A 20984-nucleotide genomic window follows, 5' to 3' on the forward strand; every position below is an offset into this window, starting at 1 on the left:
ATTTACCCACAGCGGAATTCATTGATTTTAATACACGCAGGAGGGAAAGTTAAAATTTCAGATTAAATAATTTGAATTATTTGATTTGCCCAAGCTTGCAGCCTCAAAGCTAGTGTCACTGTGACTTTGTTTTTTCTATCCATGTATTTATTTCAGTGCTCTAAAGAGATTTTAATTAATGGTTCAAGCCCTAGCTACATTAAAGATAGCATAGAAGCCTTTGAACCAATAAGACAGTTGTAGTCCTTTGGGACAACAAAGATTATAAAACCCAGGAAGAAGCACTTGACAGCTGGGAAAAGAAATCTTAGTAGACAGAAAGAGATCTAGCTATGCAGTGTCTTTCTAGAGTTTATTAAACAAATCAGTATACCATTTTAGAAAACACCACAAAACTGTATGACTCCAGTGGATTTTTTTCAGCACCACAGGAATGACCTTCAAAGCACTTATCCACTTTTCCCCATCCAGGTTCTTTCTTTTAAATCAAGAGGAAAAAACAAACAAACAAACAAAAAAAGGTAAAAGCCACCAACGAATGAAGCAAAACATTTCCTCTTGTCCCTTGCCATAGCCTCTTCCTAGGAGGAAAGACTACAAGTCTGTATATTCCACTAGGACAGTGCTTATTTGCCAATTGATTTTATGTATATTACGTAAGGTGATCAAATAGGTAGGTAAACTGGTGGTCTAAGAATAGGTTTGTTTTTTTTTTAAATTAAATTACTTTTCCTAAAAAATAAAATTTATTAGTTTAAATATTTCTTAGGAGTGTTTTGGATAGTGTCAGGGCTTTCCTTAATGTTAAAATAAACAAAACTCATTTCAAAGCAGAAACTCAGAATGCCAGTTTTTCCCTTTGTAAAACATATGCCTAGAGAGTTACATTGATTGTTATTAGTAAGTAAAAGACTCAGAAAAATGTTGACAAGTGACAGAACATGTTTTTTTTTAAGTTGTTTCATTAAAGCTGTGTCAATAAAAAATCACTTTTTTTTTTTCTTTGAAAATTACTGAATCACAAATTCCATGCTATCAATTCTGTGCTAATGGAAGAGTGTCACTTGCAACAATAATTTGCAGTGAAATTACAAGTTTAGAGAAGCAGTGCTTCAAATCAAGACAATTGATACTGGAAATGCTTTTAATTATATGAAAATGAATAAACTGCTATGAAAATGCTCAAGTGAAACTTACTGTAGAACATTACTTATCTCTATGTAAGCCTGTCATTCACTGCTTAGAAAACTCCCCTGCTGAAATAATTAGATCAAGGATTTGGTTTAAAACTAAGTCCTGAAACATAGACCTGGAGAGTTATCATATAGAGGATGTAATAAAAGAAAATCTTCCGCTTAAATCTATGAATTCTGCATCAGGACTGAGCCAGTATGAGGTATGTTCCCAGTGTGTACTGTTGAGGGATGAAATCCAGTGGTGTTTTAAAAGACATTAATATTTACATTAAAATTTTAGTACCCTAATTTACAAATAGATATGTTTGGGAAATTTTAGTAGATTTCACCTTTTACATATAATTCTTCTCATTTAACATTCAGAAAAAAAGGTTTCAGCCAGTTACAAGTAAGTATAATAATAAGAAACTGAAAAAAATTAAATCACACCCCATGAGAAAGAATGAAGTCTTAAATTTTAGTTTCATGCTGGATTGCAGTGAAAGCCAAATTTAGTTTTGTTTTTGTGTTACGCAATTTTTTTTAACACATTTGTTATCAAGTAGTAGAAATAATTTACTTTTTGCCCTTATAAGTCTGATTTTTATTGCATAGATGTTATTCTAGTAATTTTACAGAAGCACTTAGATGAAAACAGTTCTTGCAATTTTTTTTAGTTAATATAGCAGTTTCCAAGGGACTTTTAAAACACATATTTCAAGCATCACTAGTTCTATATAAAAAAAAAAACCTTTAAAACCTCTTTCTGTGTTCTATTTTCCATACAGTAAGACCATTAAAACACATATGCTATACAGCTATGTTTATTTCTCATATATGTAAGATCAAATTGTCTGTGACATTAAGTAGACTCACGGGTTCCTACACAGCTGCATCACTCTGCATCAGGTAGCTCTTTCCTTCACAGCCATCATAAGCATATGCATATATGTATCCCTGTAGGTACAACTCTACTTCCTGGGAAGTGTATTTCTAATCTGTAGATTCTGATGCAGGTGGCACATTAATTGTGTCATATAACATCAATTTGACCTTAAGGCCTGCATCTTACATTAAATTTTGCAGAAAGGTGCTTCTTCTGGAGTAGTGGTCCAGCATGTGATCTAGTAGGTACAGATAAGCAAACAGCAATGAAACATCAGTTCTGAGCCTTTCTATTCCTCATATGGCCCCAGATTATTCACCCTGATCACTCTGCTTTTTTTTATGATGTAGTTTCCTGCAGGGATTTTGAGATGCAGGTCAAAGTAAGAAAAATCTTTGAAGTGCTCGATTTATATGGATGAACCACAGCCAACCAAAATTGTTCTTTGATGAGCTGTATGTAGAATTTGCCCTGAAGTGCCAGCGAATCATTGCAGAGGGAAAGGAAGGATAAACTACTCAATTCTATTCTTGATAAAAACATGCAGAGAAAAGGGAGAGAAATCACATTTTAATACAACCTACTATATCCATATACTCTATATATACAGTCTATCAACAAAAGGACGGTACGGCCCGGCACAAGCAATCCAGGAGGTTCCTCGATTGTGTAGAAGACAACTTCTTTCTGCAAGTAATAGAGGAGCCGACAAGGAGAGTGACCTCGTGCTCACCAACAGGGAAGGGCTCATTGGAAACGTGATGTTCCAGGGCAGCCTTGGTAGCAGTGATCAGGAGATGGTCGAATTTGAGATCCTCAGGACAGTGAGAAAAGAATGCGGCAAACTCACTGCCCGGGACTTCAGGAGAGCAGAATTTGGCCTCTTCAGGAACGTGCTTAGTAAGGTTCCATGGGATACAGCCCTAGAGGGCAGGGGGGCCCAAGACTGTTGGTTGATATTCAAGGATCACCTGCTACAAGCTCAGGAGTGTTGCATCCCAACTTCCCTTCTGGAAGTGCAGCAGGAGGGCCAGGAGACATCCTTGGATGGATAAGGAGCTCCTGAGGAAAATTCAAATGAAAAAAGAGGCTTATAATAAGTGGAAGCAAGGACAGGTGACATGGGAAGAGTACAGGGATGTTATCCGGGAAGCTAGGGACCAGGTTAGGAAAGCTAAGGCCCAGTTAGAATTAAACTTAGCCAGAGTTATGAAAGATAACAGGAAGGGACTATACAAGTACATAGCAAATAAAAAACAGACTAGGGAGAACGTAGGCCCCCTCAGGAAGCTCTCGGGAGAAATGGTTACACAGGATTTGGAGAAGGCTGAGGTTCTGAATGACTTCTTTACCTCAGTCTTCACTGGCAAAGGCTCTGACCAAACCACCCAAGTCTTGGAAGGCAGATGCAGGGACTGTGAAAATGAAGACCTTGCGCCCACTGTAGGAGAGGAACTGGTTCGAGACCATCTTAAAAATCTGAAAGTGCACAAGTCCATGCGTCCTGATGAAATCCATCCGCGGGTCCTGAAGGAGCTGGCGAATGAAGCTGCGAAGCTGCTGGCCATCATATTTGAGAAATCATGGCAGTCAGGTCAAGATCCCAACGACTGGAAAAAGGGAACTATAACCTCCATTTTCAAGAAGGGGAAAATGGATGACCCGGGGAATTACAGACCAGTCAGTCTCACCTCTGTGCCTGGCAAAATCTTGGAGCAGATTCTCCTGGAAGGCATGCTAAGGCACATGAAAATCAACAAGGTGCTTGGTGACAGCCAGCATGGCTTCACTAAGGGGAAATCCTGCCAGACCAATTTGGTGCCCTTCTATGATGGGGCTAGGGAACTGATGGACAGGGGTAGAGCAGTTGATGTCATCTACCTGGACTTGTGTAAAGTGTTCGACACTGTCCCACATGACATCCTTGTCTCTAAATTGGAGAGACATCAATTTGATGGATGGCCGCACACAAAGAGTTGTGGTCAACGGCTCAATGTCCGGCTGGAGACCCATGACTAGTGGCGTCCCTCAGGGATCGGTGTTGGGACTGGTCTTGTTTAACATCTTTGTCGCTGACATGGACAGTGGGATTGAGTGCGCCCTCAGCAAGTTTGCCGATGACACCAAGCTGTGTGGTTCAGTTGATACCCTGGAGGGAAGGAATGCCATCCAGAGGGACTTGACATGCTTGTGAGGTTGGCTGATGCCAACCTCATGAAGTATAACCATGCCAAGTGCAAGGTCCTACACCTGGGTCGGAGCAAGCCCAGGCACAGCTACAGGTTGGGCAAAGAAGAGATTGAGAGCAGCCCTGCCGAGAAGGACTTGGGGGTGCTGGTTGATGAGAAAATGAACATGAGCCAGCAGTGTGCACTGGCAGCCCAGAAAGCCAGAAAGTATCCTGGGCTGCATCAAAAGGAGTGTGACCAGCAGGCTGAAGGAGGTGATCCTGCCCCTCTACTCTGCTCTTGTGAGACCTCACCTGTAGTATTGTGTGCAGTTCTGGTGTCCTCAACATAAAAAGGACATGGAACTGTTGGAACAAGTCCAGAGAAGGGCCACGAGGATGATTAGGGAGCTGGAGCACCTCCCATATGAAGACAGGCTGAGGAAGTTGGGTCTGTTCAGCCTGGAGAAGAGAAGGCTGCGTGGAGACCTCATAGCAGCCTTCCAGGATCTGAAGGGGCCCTATATGGATGCTGGGGAGGGACTCTTCATTAGAGACTGTAGTGATAGGACAAGGAGTAATGGGTTCAAACTGAAACAGGGGAAGTTTAGGTTGGATATAAGGAGGAAATTCTTTCCTGTGAGGGTGGTTGAGGCACTGGAATGGGTTGCCCAGGGAGGTTGTGAATGCTCCATCCCTGGCAGTGTTCAAGACTAGGTTGGACAAGGCCTTGGGTGATATGATTTAGCGTAAGGTGTCCCTACCCACGGCAGGGGGGTTGGAACTAGATGAACTTAAGGTCCTTTCCAACCCTAATTATTCTATGATTTTATTCTATGATTCTAACAAAACCATGTTACGGATCTCACAGAATCTGCCTATCTATGAAAACAGGTAGATTCCTTTTTATTATAAAACCACCCAAGGTCAGCATGGACGTGAAAGCAAGTGACTCAAGGTAAAAAGGTAAATGTAAAATGAAATCAAGATTTTTCACCTTTGGCACCATTGTTACCTTAATGTAAGGTGTTTTTACCTAGAAAATGACTTGTGGTGATCACTCATATAACCAAGAAGCATCTTGTTTGTTCATTTGTTTGTTTTTAACTTCCAGAACAAAGCTTTTTCTGTCTTAATGACGATGTAGCACCTGATCATTTACCTTATGAGCATTCCTGGGCAGCACTGAAGACTAGAGAATGCTGAAGAACTGAAACACATAACGGCAAGGAGCGCAGAGCTGATTTATAACAGATTTTTCAACTGTTATTTTCAGTAATCCGTGTTCATGAAAGAAAGTATAGATATGCAATCAGGATGATACTTTCTCCTGCTCTTTCTGTGGAATCAGAAAACAGCAAAGTTCTTGAACCAAAAAGTTTTATTAATTTTATCATTAAAGTCTTAGGAAATACAGTACCACAGTATCACAGTATGCTAGAGATTGGAAGGGACCTCAAAAGATCATCTAGTCCAATCCCCCTGCCGAAGCAGGAACACCTAGATAAGGTTACACAGGAATGTGTCCAGGCGGGTTTTGAATGTCTCCAGGGAAGGAGACTCCACAACCTCCCTGGGCAGCCTGTTCCAGTGTTCCGTCACCCTCACTGAGAAGAAGTTTCTTCTCAAGTTTAAGTGGAACCTCTTGTGTTCCAGTTCGTACCCATTACCCCTTGTCCTATCATTGTTTGCCACTGAGTAGAGCCTGGCTCCATCCTCGTGGCACTCCCCCTTTATATATTTATAGACACAAAGTCAACCCTCAGTCTCCTCCAAACTATAGAGACCCAGCTCCCTCAGTCTTTCCTCATAAGGGAGATGCTCCACTCCCTTAATCATCTTCGTTGCCCTGCGCTGGACTCTCTCCAGCAGGTCCCTGTCCTTCTTGAACTGAGGGGCCCAGAACTGGACACAATATTCCAGATGCGGTCTCACCAGGGCAGAGTAGAGGGGAAGGAGGACTTCTCTCGACCTACTAACCACCCCCCTTCTAATACACCCCAGGATGCCATTGGCCTTCTTGGCCACAAGGGCACAGTGTTGGCTCATGGTCATCCTGTCGTCCACCAGGACCCCCAGGTCCCTCTCCCCTACACTGCTCTCTAAAAGGTCGTTCCCCAGCCTATACTGGAACCTGGGGTTGTTCCTGCCCAGACGCAGGACTCTACACTTTCCCTTGTTACATTTCATCAAGTTATTCCCTGCCCAACTCTCCAGCCTGTCCAGGTCTCGCTGGATGGCAGCACAGCCTTCTGGCGTGTCAGCCACTCCTCCCAGCTTAGTGTCATCAGCAAACTTGCTGACAGTACACTCAATTCCCTCATCTAAATCGTTGATGAATATATTAAATAATACTGGTCCCAGTACTGGCCCTTGAGGCACTCCACTAGTTACAGGCCTCCAACTAGACTCCGCCCCATAGACTACAACTCTCTGGCTTCTCTCCTTCAGCCAGTTCACAGTCCATCTCACTACCTGATCATCCAGTCCACACTTCCTCAATTTAGCTGTGAGGATGCTGTGGGAGACTGTGTCAAATGCTTTGCTGAAGTCAAGGTAGACCACATCCACCGCTCTGCCATCATCCATCCACAGAGTTATTTCCTCATAAAAGACTATGAGATTGGTCAAGCATGACTTCCCCTTGGTGAAGCCATGTTGGCTGCCCCTCATAACCCTCTTATCCTTGATATGCCTTAAGATGGCACCAAGGATAAGGTGTTCCATCACTTTCCCAGGGATGGAGGTGAGGCTGACTGGTCTATAGTTACCCGGGTCCTCCTTCTTGCCCTTTTTGAAGACTGGAGTGACATTTGCTTTCCTCCAGTCCTCAGGCACCTCTCCCATTTCCCAAGACTTGGTAAAGATGATGGAGAGTGGTCTAGCAATGACTTCCGCCAGTTCCCTCAGCACCCGCGGGTGCATCCCATCTGGACCCATGGATTTACGCATGTCCACATTGCTCAACTGGTCTCTAACCCATTCCTCATCGACTAAGGCAAACCGCTCCGTTAACCTGACCTCATCTGAGGCCTCAGGGGTACAGGGCTCTTCAGGACTGCCTGCAGCAGAGTAGACAGAGACAAAGAAGGCATTCAGTAACTCTGCCATCTCTGTATCTTCTGTCACCAGGGCACCCATCCCGTTCATCAGTGGGCCTACATTGCTTCTGGTGTTAGTTTTATCTGCCATGTATTTGAAAAAGCTCTTTCTGCTGTCCTTGACCCCTCTCGTCAGATTTAATTCTAAGGAGGCCTTAATCATCCTAGCTGCCTTCCTACATCCTCTAGCAGCAGCCTTATATTCCTCCAAAGTGGCCACCTCCTCCTTCCATGACCTGTAAACTCTCCTCTTCCACTTGAGCATACCCAGCAATTCCCTATTTAGCCACGCAGGTCTCCTGGCCCTCTTCCTTGACTTCCTATGTGTCGGGATGCTCCGATCTTGAGCTCGGAAAAAGCAATCCTTGAATGCCAACCAACTATCTTGGGCCCCTTTACCTTCAAGCAGCCTTGCCCATGGGATTTCCCCTAGCAATTGCTTGAAAAGGCCAAAGTTTGCCCTGCTAAAGTCCAGGGTTGCAATTCTACTTGCTATTCTTCTGGTCCTACCACACAAGATCCTGAATTCCACCATCTCGTGGTCGCTGCAACCAAGGCAGCCCTCAACCCTTACTGCTTCAACCAGATTCTCCTTGTTAGTGAGGATGAGATCCAGCAGCGCTCCTCTCCTGGTTGGCTCATCCACCATTTGCAGGAGGAAGTTATCATCCATACACTGGAGGAACCTCCTGGAGTGTGGCGGCGTTGCTGAGTGGTCCTTCCAGCAAACATCAGGGAAGTTAAAATCCCCCACAACGACCACAGCCTGTGACTGTGAGGCCGCTCTCAGCTGCCTGTAGAAGGCCTCGTCAGCTTCCTCACCCTGATCTGGTGGTCTGTAACAGACACCTACAACAGTATCCCCCCTGCCAGCCTGCCCCTTAATTCTCACCCACAGACTCTCAACTCGCTCGTCCTCTGTCCCTGGACAGAATTCAGTACATTGTAGCTGCTCTCGCACATAAAGAGCAACCCCACCACCCCGCCTGGCTGGCCTGTCTTTCCTGAAAAGGACATAGCCCTCCATGACTATATTCCAGTCATGTGAGCTGTCCCACCACATCTCTGTAATTGCCACCAGATCATAGTCTCCTGACTTAACAGTGGTTCCCAACTCCTCCTGCTTATTTCCCATGCTGCGCGCATTGGTGTACAGACATTCCAGGGAGCGAGCTGAGCACACTGATTTCACCCTAGGATTATAGGAGGCCTCCCAGTCTTCATTAATTCTGGAGCGCTGCCCCACTGGGGCAAGCCCAGCTACAACCTCATCCCCCTTCGACTCTAGTTTAAAGCTCTCTAAATGAGCCCTGCTAATTCGTGCCCCAGCATCTTTTTGCCTCTGTAAGATAAACCTTTCCCACATGCCATTGACCAGAGTGGTGCCCTATAAAACCAGCCATTATCAAAGAATCCAAAGCCCTGCCTGCAGCACCAGTCTCGAAGCCAATCGTTTATGGACTGAATTTTCCCATTCCGTCCCACATCATCAATGGAAGATGGAAGGAGTGAAGAGAAGATCACTATTGAGTGACTATTTGCTAGTTCATTACATTTTATATTCAATTAATTGATCTTACCTTTAAATTAAAAACATAACTATAAAAATATGAAAATTATAATGAATGCTGCTACTGAGAAATTGCCACTGCTCACAATCAACAGTGAGAACCTCTGGCTGAATAAATAACCATTCCCATAGAAATTATTGAGAAAGAGTGAGCAGGGCAAGGGAGAGTGGAGCAGACTGCTGGGGTACTAAAGAGAGCATTTCAAACGTCCTTGTTGGGATTAACCTTGATTTTATCCTTTGATTTCTATGACAAAAAGTATGGAAGTATTGGAAATGTAATAAAAAATGTTAGGTAGCCTGGACTTTAGTAAAAGTCTGATGCTCCTGGAGTCGATAGCACCTATTTTATTTCAAGTAATAGTAACAATTTTAAAAGATATAAATATTCCTAACTTACAACAAAAGGGTGTCCATGATAATAACCAAAGATTGGCAGTGGTCAAATACTGTTCCCCAATGGGTTCAGGTTCTCAGAACTATTATTATTTTCAATAAAAAAGGATGGCTCTGGTAATTCCCTGTTTTATGAATTCAGCTGCATTCTTGAAGGCAACATTTGTTAATCCATTAATCCTTTGAAATAAGAAGTCATTTAAATCCTCTGTCTAAACTATTTTTTTTAGAAAAGCTTAAATAACTCAATAAAGTAAAAAAGCGTTTTGTTTTCCATATTAAAAATGCTTTCAATTTTAACTTATTCATGTTTTGAAATATAAATTGGTACTTTAAATAAAATCTTCTCAATAAAAGCAAGTATTTTAATGAAATTTTTCTTAACTTATATTTCATATAAAATCATAATAAAATTCAATATTTTGATTTATATGTCCATTACTGCTAGGGTATTTGAAATTTTAGAAAAGTAAATTCACAGGATGGATAAAATTCTTTTTAATACATTTCTACCTGTAAATCTAAAATTCTGATGCATTACATTTTTAAAGTTCCAGTTCTGAACACTTTTTGTAATCACTGGGCAGATTGCATACACAAAGATTCATCAGTACAAGTTGTGCCAAAACTATGTTTCACATCTTCATACTCACTTTAAAATTTTGCTTCTTAGATATATAGACACTTCTGAATACAACACAAAAGCAAAAGAAAACACTTTCTTGCCCTCAAATTCAAGTTTTGTTCTATGGGAAACATGCCTGGTAAAACAGAGCTACCTTCATTACTCCATTTATTTTCCATTCCATTATGCAATGATAGCAAGTGAGAAGAGTAAAGGAGCAATATAGAGAAAAAAAAACCTAACTAAAAGGTAATCACATGTCCCTTTTTAAAAACAAGTAAGCAGCACCTATAAAATCTGAGACAGTGGATGACACTAAGTGTCCCTTGTCTCCAGAACTCTCTTATACTTCAGGTTTTTCCAGTTTTTGAGAACATCCAAATATTGACTATTTCCTACATTTTTAAATTTCACAGCAATAGTAAAATGTGTAGGCATCTGCCTTTTTCTGATTCCATTGTTAACCTGATCTTTGCTAACCCATTGTCTCTCCACATTCAGATCACAGTCTATAAGGTCCTGAAAAGCCATTAATGAGGCAGTTGAGAAGCATTGACATTTTTAGTATAATGCAAGGGGAAGAACCCATCTCGCTCTCCCACCCTTTACGTGCATTTCCTTTTCAAAGTCAACCTCAATCAAGCTCCTGAAGTACATAAATGCATGCATACAGGTTATACAATGGTTTATGATGAATGGATATGCATTTTTGCCCCAACTTAAATTGAAAGTTCAATAGCACAAATTATTTTCAATCCAAGTTAGGCACTGCCATCTAAGCTAACCTGTTCAGTTTCCTGTTTGCTACAAACACAAACAAAAAAACCCTCACAAACAAAAAAAAAAAACCCCACACTAAAATATTTGTTTTTTAATTACTGTTTATTCAAACTATTAATGTTACTGGATCTTTAACTATTCAAACAAGCCTACTTATAAGACATTTTGGGTAGTTTACACACAATGTATACCATTAGCAATTACAGAAGCCATTAAGCTGTTACATTCCAAAAGGGGAAAGGAGGAGAGATGTAATTTCTTGTTCATTGAATTTTACTCAGTAATCTTCATTACATTTAATAACAGCAACAATCTGAGGAAAAGGTCTTTCTTTTTTGACTGTGAACTTCTGTATATTAACTATGTCTTATTTGAAATGCATACATTTTCACATCTATTGAACATCTGGTTAACTACTTTTCACTAAGCAAATGCGTATCTATTAGATGAAATTTATGTTGCTGATGCACTAAGAAAGCAGGAGACTACCATTCATCTTCACATGACAAAACATTTTCTTGAAGAAAAGCTCTATGCAACAGCTGTCACAGCTCAACATGTCTGTCCTGGGTTTAGCAGTAGCATTTTTTCTCCTTCTTAGTAGCTGCTGCAGTGCTGTGCTTTCGACCTTCGGCCTGGGAATGGTGCTGATAGCACCGATGCTTTTAGTTACCACTCAAATGTTTTAGTCTGGCCAAGGACTTTCTGAGCCTCATGCTCTGCCAGGGAGGAGGAGAGGCCAGGAGGAAGCAGAGACAGGACACCTGAGCCAAACTAACCAAAGAGGTGTTCCATAGCACAGCATGTCATGCCCAGGATGTAACTGAGAGTGACCTGGAAGGGCTAGGGCACTGTGGGGTTGGACCAGGTATCGGTCAGTGCTTGGTCAGGCTGGGGGGGAGAGTTATTAGTCGGCAGTTGGTGAGGTGTTGTATTCTCTTCCTTTGTTATTTCCTTTATCATTATTAGTAGTGGTAGCAGTAGTGATTTGTATTATACCTTAGTTACTAAACTGTTCTTATCTCAACCCATGGGAGTTGCATTCTTTTCAATTCTCCTCTCTGTCCCTCCGGGAGTAGGGGGAGGGCAAGAAGGGGGGGAGTGAGTGAACAAGTTGTGTGGCTGGGTTTAAACCACAACAATGTCTTAATCAAGTATGGTGGTGTAATCTTGCTAGTTATCCATTTGCCAACATGTCAGAAATTCCTGTGACAAGCTAACAAACTAAAATAATTCAACAGTAGCTAAAACTGTATTAATTACTTCTATCAGCAACAAGATCACCTTCAAACCCTTCCTCATACACTCATGGTTTTACAAATCCCAGAACAGCTGATGTTGGAAATTACCTCTGGAGACCATCTAGTCCAACTCCCCTGCTCAAGCAGGTCCACCTAGATCCAGTTGCTCAGGACCATGTCCAGAATGCTTTCGAAGTCCAGAGAGAATATAAAACATTTCTAGTGTCAGAGGTAGCAGAAGAATCCATGAAAAAGTGGGTGTTAACAAGGACATGAAGAAATCATAGATTAATGTGATGGTTTTGTAGCATACCTTACATTCTTACATAAAGACTAACCAATTAAAATGATAGAGAAACAGAAAAGGAGAAAACAATCTCATAGAGTTAAATCTCTCTGCAAATTTAAGATTACCAGAAAGCCAACACAAAAGATTTTAGAATTGTTCTTATCTGCTAGGTTAACAAAAGAAGATTAAAACTGTAAAATATTTCGTAAATCAATCTAATAACCTGAAATTGTACACACCAATTTTAGTACTAACTCCCAAAATAGGCCTTCACGTAGAATTTTACAAGACCTCTCTCCACATAAAACCTTAAACCTTCTGAGTAATTATATATAAAAATAATATTCTTGCCTTCAGTTGCTATGTGTATAAATACAAACTGGCTGAAAAATCAACCTGATATCTGAGGTGTAACATGAGAGATTAACGAATAATTTCAAATTGTCAGTCTCAACACTTCTGTAGGTAAGTCACTCCTGGAAGACTGGCCATTTTCTTCTCTTCTCAGAGCTTGTTTCCCTATCTCATCAGCTGTGGGGTGCTCATCCCCTCCTTGCTGCCATCACTTTTACTCCAGCAAAAAAACACTTCTGAGACCAATTATATAACATCCAAAATAAAATTTCACTCAAAATCACATAAAAATTATATACAGCTAAAATAACCTATACCTGTGCGTGTTTTATTCAATATGTTGGAATTTGAAATTGCTAATTAAAGACATTAGGGAATGTCAATACAGCATTATTTTAATGACTCCAAGATAATCCCAGAGCAATCAATTTAGATCAGAATGAGTTTATTGTAAAGTGCCAAAGGTGGGGGAAAAAATGCTTCCTTAGCACTACAAAGTAAGTTTCTCAAACGAATCATGCCTGTTCAGAATTTAACTACATAACTACTTTATTTGCATTTGCTAAGGTGATAAGAGGAATGGAAACAACAGCTCAGTGGGAAATATGTTAAAAGGTGACATGCAAAAGACAGTACTCCTCAAAGTTCTGGCTTACCAACAATCCATTTTTAAAAGGACACATTTATTAGCCTTAGCATCCTGGTGGGAGCAAGACAAAGCAGAACAAATATGCAATAGAAAATACGTTACATCACAGAAATCTCTGACATATAATTCAAAATGACCGGAGGCTGGAACAACCAGGTATGTTTCTGTTCTTGTTTGTAGATAATGAATTTGAGGAATGACTAGAAGCCTGAATACAAAACTGCTGAAGTCTACTTTTGTATCTGCTATTGCAGTCTTACAGAAACAAAATTTGTGCAAGTCATGGTCATTTCTGCATCAATAACATTATTATCATTTCAGCCCTTTTTAGTAGCCCTGTAATGACCCTGTACTTTATCAAAGCTGAAGAGTCCCTCTGTTTTTTCAGCTCTGGGCTATCAGTTTTTGCAAAGATCATTAAGCACCTGACTGTCTTTAAGCATACGATAAACAAACAGACTTTTGACATACTTACAATTATGTGTGTGCTGTGATCAGTTTAATCTCTAACACTTTCTAGCTGGTGAGTAATCCACATTCACAAGCACATACAGTATACTTCTGCTGGTGGTATATACTTTGTGCTGGTATGTTGTGGAGCTGGGCTCAGTGCTAGCATGTGCTCCATCCCTGCTTAAAGGATATGTGAGGGAGATAATATTCAGATTTCTCTGAGGACTGGAGAGTTCTGATGAACATGTACCAAACTATTTTTATGGTTAAATTATCCCTGGTTGCAATATTTAGAGAGTCCCATATGTGTTTAAATATGCAAACAAACATAAGAACTTTGTGGGGTTTAGTTACTTGTCCAATTGTTATGCAGTGGTCAGGCATATTTCATATTCTAAAACTGGGGCAGATTTTTACACTTCAGGACACATGTAAACATCGTAACATGGCAAAATGTTTCTCCTTTCCAACTAAATCAATTTGCCATTCATGTTAGGTTCAGCAGCTTTTGTAGTAGCTAACATTCTGGCTCTTTTCTGGAAAAGGGGCCAACAATATTTTTTTTAGGGTTCTTGAAACTGATAGTGAAAAACCCCCTAAAAGCTCCAAGTGGACAAAAAGTTGCTCCAGAAGTTCACTCTGCCTCTCCATCTTGTCCCACAGCCAGCCTTTCCCCAACATCTATTATTTTGACATTCTAATACCATACTGGTAAGAGGGTGGTTTGTTTTTTGTTTTATTTATGCTGTTTCTTGTTCTTATCTTCCCCAAGCTTATATGTTATCTTAGAAAAAAGTGCACTATTTCTGCTGTTTACATGTCTTGCTTTTCTTTTAATCAAGGACCCCTCTCCTTCAAACCCATTAATGGAATCATAAGCATGGTTTATCATTGCCATTATCATTATCTTTGTCTCAGAACAAGACACCAATTCTGAAATGTTAAAAATCTATTATTAGACTCAGTTTCTGCTATTTTTTGTGGGGTTGATTTTTTTTGGAGGGGGAGGGTTGTTTTTTGTTTTTTTCAGAGAGAGGATAGGATAAGAGAAATAATTATATATATTTAAAGAAAATATTTATATTTTTTTCTTTGAAGAAATTAATTAAAACAACGCTGATAAAAATATATCTCAATCCTTCAAAATTATGTAAAATTATGTGTTTTCTCTTAGGTATGTCTTCCTGCTTTTGGTACCAGAGCTTTTAAGTTTCATTCACTGTGTAATGAATTCTGAATACTTACCATTTATTTCCATTTCGATGCTAAAGAGGTACATCATGGAGTGTATTAGTTGAAGTGACATTTTTGTCATCTCTTCTATTTCCAAGTTAAATCTGTAAACAGAGAAAGCAAGAACATTATTCTGAACATGATGAGAAAAGATCTCTAACTGTTATTCACATGATGTGCCTACTAGTCTTTAATGAGACAAGATTAGAAGTCCTGAATGAATGGAAGGCTGGTAAGGGGCTGCCTAATTTCTGAGTTGTTTTCACATTATTACAGCAGTACTTAAACTAAACATTTTGTGTTGACTGTGAGGAGGCACAACTTTTTTTATTTTTTTTTCCTTTTTTTTGGGGGGGGGGTGTGTGTGCTTAATAACACTTTACATTTTTCTTCCAAAGTGGAAGATTCAAGAAACCACACTTAAATTCATTAAGCTTTTTTTTTTTTTTAAGTAAAAAGGGAAAGAAAAATAAAAATAAAACTCATATAAGCCTAATTCCAATCAAGAATGAATTTCAAAGTCATGAAAAAACTCAAGCAGCAAGAAATAATAATGTGAAAGTTAAAAAGAAGACTAGCTCATGTAATGAGTAAATTCCTGTTTGTTAATCAAATCTTGCTTGCTTAGGAGTTACTTGCTTAGAGTTACTTGCTTGCTTAATAGTTACTGGAAAATTACGGTGCTTTGACATGTTGCTTATAGACCATGGGTATCCGTTAAAGTAAACGATGTATGGGGAAGGAGATAAGGAGCCTTTCTCCCCACACCCACCAGGAGACAGAATGAGACCCCTTATCTAGAGGTCACACAGACGCAGAGGACGCCAGGAGGTGACACGTATATCGGATAAAGAAGAGTATAAAACCAGTGACTTTGGGGAAGTGGGGTGCACGCTGTTGGCGGAGCTGAGACTCCTCGGCCACCCAGCACTGTTTTGCTTGCTGTCGCTTGTTCAATAAACCAATTTGATTCATTGGTCTGGCTCTTGTCAATTTATTTGAGCCACATTTATAGCAGCTCAGTTGAAAGACAGGGTAGTGGAGAGAGAGACTACTGATCAGTACTACTCAGTACTGATCAGAGAAGGGAAGCTAAAGGCATGGCATGGCATAGCAGAATGTATCATCGCCTGCACTTCAAAAGAATATTTCCCAATTTTCCTTTCTGCAATACTCTGTCTTAATGTCCAATAATAGTCTAAATGTGGTGTAACAATGTAATCACTTTACTCATATAGTGAAAGTACAACTGTATAGAGGGGAAAAACTGGAGAGCAAATTCTACCACTTCTGCCCTGTCATGACGAGTCTGAGTAAATATGTCTTTCAGTATGCTTTAAATGTCAATGGAGTCTGATATCCTGGATAAACTGGAAAGTAGTTTGTAAAGTGAGAAGTTTGCAATGGACCCATAGAATCATAGAATCACAGAATCATAGAATAGTTAGGGCTGGAAAGGACTTTAAGATCATATGGTTCCAAACCCCCTGTCATAGGCAGGAACATCTCACAGTAGCCCATGCTGCCCAAGGCTCTGTCTAACCTGTCCTTGAACACTCCCAGGGATGGAGCAGTCACAACTTCTTGGGCAACCTGTTCCAGTGCCTCACCACCCTCACAGTGAAGAACTTTCTTACATGCAACCTGAACTTCCCCTGTTTAAGTTTGAACACATTACCCGTTGTCATATCACTACATTCCTTAATGAAGAGTCCCTCCCCAGCATCCTTATAGGCTGGAGGTTCTCCAGCCCCCTGACCATCCTTGTGGCCCTCCTCTGGACTTGCTCCTACAGCTCCATGTTCTTCTTATGTTGAGTACATCACAACTGTACACAGTACTCCATGGGGAAACCTGTTTGTAGCTTCTTTTTAATTCTATATCAAAAGATAGCAGAAGAACTATTGTATATTGACAGTGTCACCTCTGTCTCTGTGGCATCAGAGACTGCTTGTCTCAGTGTATATCATCAAGATAGTTCACTTGTGTATACATTAGAATAAAAATGCATGGTAGTGGAAGACTGCATAGCTGTATGTGAGGATGCCTTTTTGCCAGTGGGCTGTACAAAGGATAAGTAAAAGTTAATAAAAGCGTAGTGTTCTGGACCTCATAAACTTTGATCATTCATTAATTTTCTCTGCAGTTTTGGGCATATTATTTTAATGTATACTTCAGCCTTGAAAATGCGGTATCAGAGTAAGGCAGATGTGTCTTTAACACTTACTTGTCTTTTTGCAAAGTATTGTGAAGCTACAGCTCTTTACTGGTTGTGTGGTGCTCAGATAATTATAGTGGTACATTTTACAGAAATAATAAATCCCAATTGAACTGCCATGCCATAAAACAGGGCTTGCACTCTAAGCAGTTAGGGGAAAAGAAAAGCACAGTTGTTTTGGGTTTTTTTGTTGGTTGGGTTTCTTGGTTTGGTTTGGTTCGGTTTGGTTGGCGGGATGGTAGTGTTAAATTGTTAGCCCTAGTTCAGAATTAACTGCATCTAAATGTACTTCACTAAGTTTTCCTATAGGAGTTTTTCTCAAAATAATTATAGAGAAGGACCTGTCTATTTCAGACCATAAAATTGGTTTGATTGGGAAGTATGTGTCGCAAATGAGAATGAAGATGATGTTGGCAAAATTTGCCACAGCTGACCGATAAATAATTACCTGAGAGAGAAAGAGCGCAATATGGCTGACCCTCATCATGCATTTTAATGATAGGGTTTAATTGCCTTTTGAATCAAATAAAAATCAGTGGCCTACAACTCTTTTGCTTTTTATTTCTTAGCTGTACAACAGTGCCAGCATTTGCCCAGTGACTATAAAACAGTAGAGGACACACTGTCTTTTAGCAGCAGATGAAAAAATTCAGAAAGTTGTATTAGCATATCTGCTTGGACCTTGTCGTATTAAAAATCTCATCTTAGCAATGAAGTTTCTTAGATTTATCACCTTAGAGAAACACCAGGATAAAGATGAGCTAAAAAACAGGAAAAGAAATGAAATATAAAAATTGAAAAAAAATTATACATGCACCTCTCACAAAACCACAACCCTTAACAGTTGTAAAGAAAAGCAATCAAAGAGAAGCTTTCTTGGTTTATAGACCATTCAGTACCACAAGTGCAATGGCCCCTAAAATTGTTTCTAGTTATTTAAGAGACCTTTGATTTCTGAACGCTCTAAGGAGTTAATTTTGTAATGTCAAAGATGCAAGTAAAACAATGACAATTCAAAGATCCTCTCGGGTCCACAGATTCACTATGTAACTAATTTCTTATTCATTATGTGAATGAAATGCAGTAAAAATTTCTTAGGATTCATGAAAAAATGTCTATGTATGCTTATATTTGTTTTTATATAAATGCACGTTTTAGAATGTCTTAGAAGGCAGATACAGGGATTGTGAGAATGAAGACTTTAAGCCCATTGTAGGAGAGGAACTGATTTGAGATCATCTTAGGAAACTGCATGTGCACAACTCCATGGGACCTGATGAAATCCATCCAAGGGTCCTGAAGGAGCTGGTGAATGAAGTTGCTAAGCCACTGGCCATCATATTTGAAATATCATGGCAGTCAGGTGAAGTTCCCAATGACTGGAAAAAGAGAAATATAACCCACATTTTCAAGAAGTGGAAAATGGATGACCCAGGGAACTGCAGTCCAGTCAAGTCTCAGCTCTGCCTGGCAAAATCTTGGAGCAGATTCTCCTGGAAAGCATGATAAGGCACATGAAAGACACAAGATGGTTCGTGATAGCCACATAGTTTCACTAAGGCGAAATCCTGCCTGAACAATTTGGTGGCCTTCTATGATGGGGCTCCGCAACTGATGGACAGGGGTAGAGCAGTTGATGTCATCTACCTGGACTTGTGTAAAGAGTTTGACATTCTCCCGCATGACATCCTTGTCTCTAAATTGGAGAGACATCAATTTGATAGATGGACCATTTGGTGGAGAAAGAAATGGCTGGATGGCCGCATGCAGAGAGTTGCGGTCAACAGCTCAATGTTGTGGTCAACTGGAGACAGGTAAGAACTGGTGTCCTTCAGGGGCTATTGTTGGAACTGATCCTGTTCAACATCTTTGTCAATGACATGGACAGTGGGACTCAGCATGCCCTCAGCTTCAGTGTGCACTCGCTTCCCAGAAAGCCAACCATATCCTGGGCTGAATCAAAAGGAGTGTGACCAGCAGGTCGATGGAGGTGATCCTGCCCCTTTGCTCTGCTCTTGTGAGACCTTACTTGGAGTACTGTGTGCTCCCCCTGTAAACCACAACATTCTATCCCAATAATGTTTAAGACCCTCTGTAAGCAAAGCAGTTTTAAACTCAGACATAGACATAGTCAGTCTTATTGGGTGTGCCTACAGAGCACAGACCAGCTTGAATTCATATCTTCTGCCAGTTCATTTAATTTATGTATTCTACTCTCCGTGAATGCCTTTTTATGTAATCTGCACCTTGGAGCAATGCTGTGGTTTAAGCCCATCTAGTAACTCAGAACCACACAGCCTCTCCCTCACTCCCCACCTTTTCCCCCTCTTGCTCCCGATAAGATGGGGAGGAAAATCAAAAGACGGGATAAGAACAGTCTGGCAACTACAGTATAATACAAAACTACTGCTACAACACTAAAAATAATGATAAGTGAGAGAACATAAAATTAATAAGGGAAGGAATAAAAAAACCAACAATAAACACAAATGATGCACAATACAAGTCTCACTACCCGCCGACCTATACCCAGCCTGACCCAAGCAGAGAGCAGGGCCTTTTGAGTGACTGTCCCCAGTTTATATACTGGGCATGATGTGCTGTGCTATGCAATATCTTTTTGGCCAGTTTCAGTCAGATGTCCTGCCTCTGCTTCCTCCTAGTTTCCCGTGCCCCTCCTCACTGGCGGAATATGAGAAACTGGAAAGTCCTACATCAGAGTAAACACTACTTAGTAACAACTAGAACACCAGTGTTATCAGCATTGCTCTCAGACTAAAGCCAAAACACAGCACTTCACCAGCTACTAAGAAGGAGAAAAGTTAACTGTTACAGCTGAACTCAGGACAAGCAAATACAAGCAGATGCTAAGTTAAAGAGTCTGTGCTCTCTGCTGTCAGATCTAGGCTACTCTACCTAGCCTTGCAAAGAGGGTCAATGAGGACAGGTCTGTATCCTTCCAACCAGGACCACAACAGATAATCTGCTAGCAGAACAGATGGGATTTGTAGGTGTCCTGAATCAAGTTGAGTCCTGGAAGCCTGCAGAGGAGACATGGAGCCAAAAGACATGCAGGACTTGTGCATGTCAGAGAACACAATAGTGATTAAGCTCAGTGATGTGTCTCACCCACCAGGAGCAAGACCACAGCTGGTAACATACAGCATATGGAATGAATGCAGAAATAAGGCACTGGAGCTGTACAGCTGGGAAAGTTTTCTGGTTACTCTAAGCAAGAAATGTACATATTAATGGTATTACCTGGCTTGCCTAAGTGGCCATGAATTAATTCTCTGTACCTAAATACACAGTGGAAGAGCAACTAGAAAGTTCGCAAAATGTGGGAAGAATGTAAATCGAAACAGTTTCTGATTTTCACTTCATAGAGGAAGAGATTTTGTTACAATAACCAAGTAACCCATTCTCTCTAAACAAGAGTCTTGATCATTGCCATCCACTCCTGAAAAAAAAATAAAATCAAATTTAAAAAATCCAAGTGTTGAGTACTGGCTAGTGCGGAACTGAACTTACCAGCTGGGAAAAATCTCATCTCTCAGGTGCACACATAGAAAAATTCCAAGGGTGAATGTTTGTAGGAAATACTAGTAGGGAAGAAAATACTTTGTCATCTTGTAGTATGTTAATTTATATTGCTGGGATTGACAGATAGCTATGAAGTTAACTCTGGAGATCACAACACGAGATGATGGTTCAAATCCTTTCCCTATCTCATAAACTAAACTGGAAGAGTATAATGGTCTTTGCAAATAGAATAATTTTTATTGAGATTAAAGCAGAAGTGAAAGAGCAGTGAAAAAGCAAATGGGAGGGTTTCCATTGTCACAGG

This window comes from Pezoporus wallicus, unplaced genomic scaffold, assembly GCF_028554395.1.
Source record: "Pezoporus wallicus isolate ANWC-B61680 ecotype Strahan unplaced genomic scaffold, APGP_CSIRO_Pwel_v1 contig_818, whole genome shotgun sequence".
Lineage (NCBI taxonomy): Eukaryota > Metazoa > Chordata > Aves > Psittaciformes > Psittacidae > Pezoporus > Pezoporus wallicus.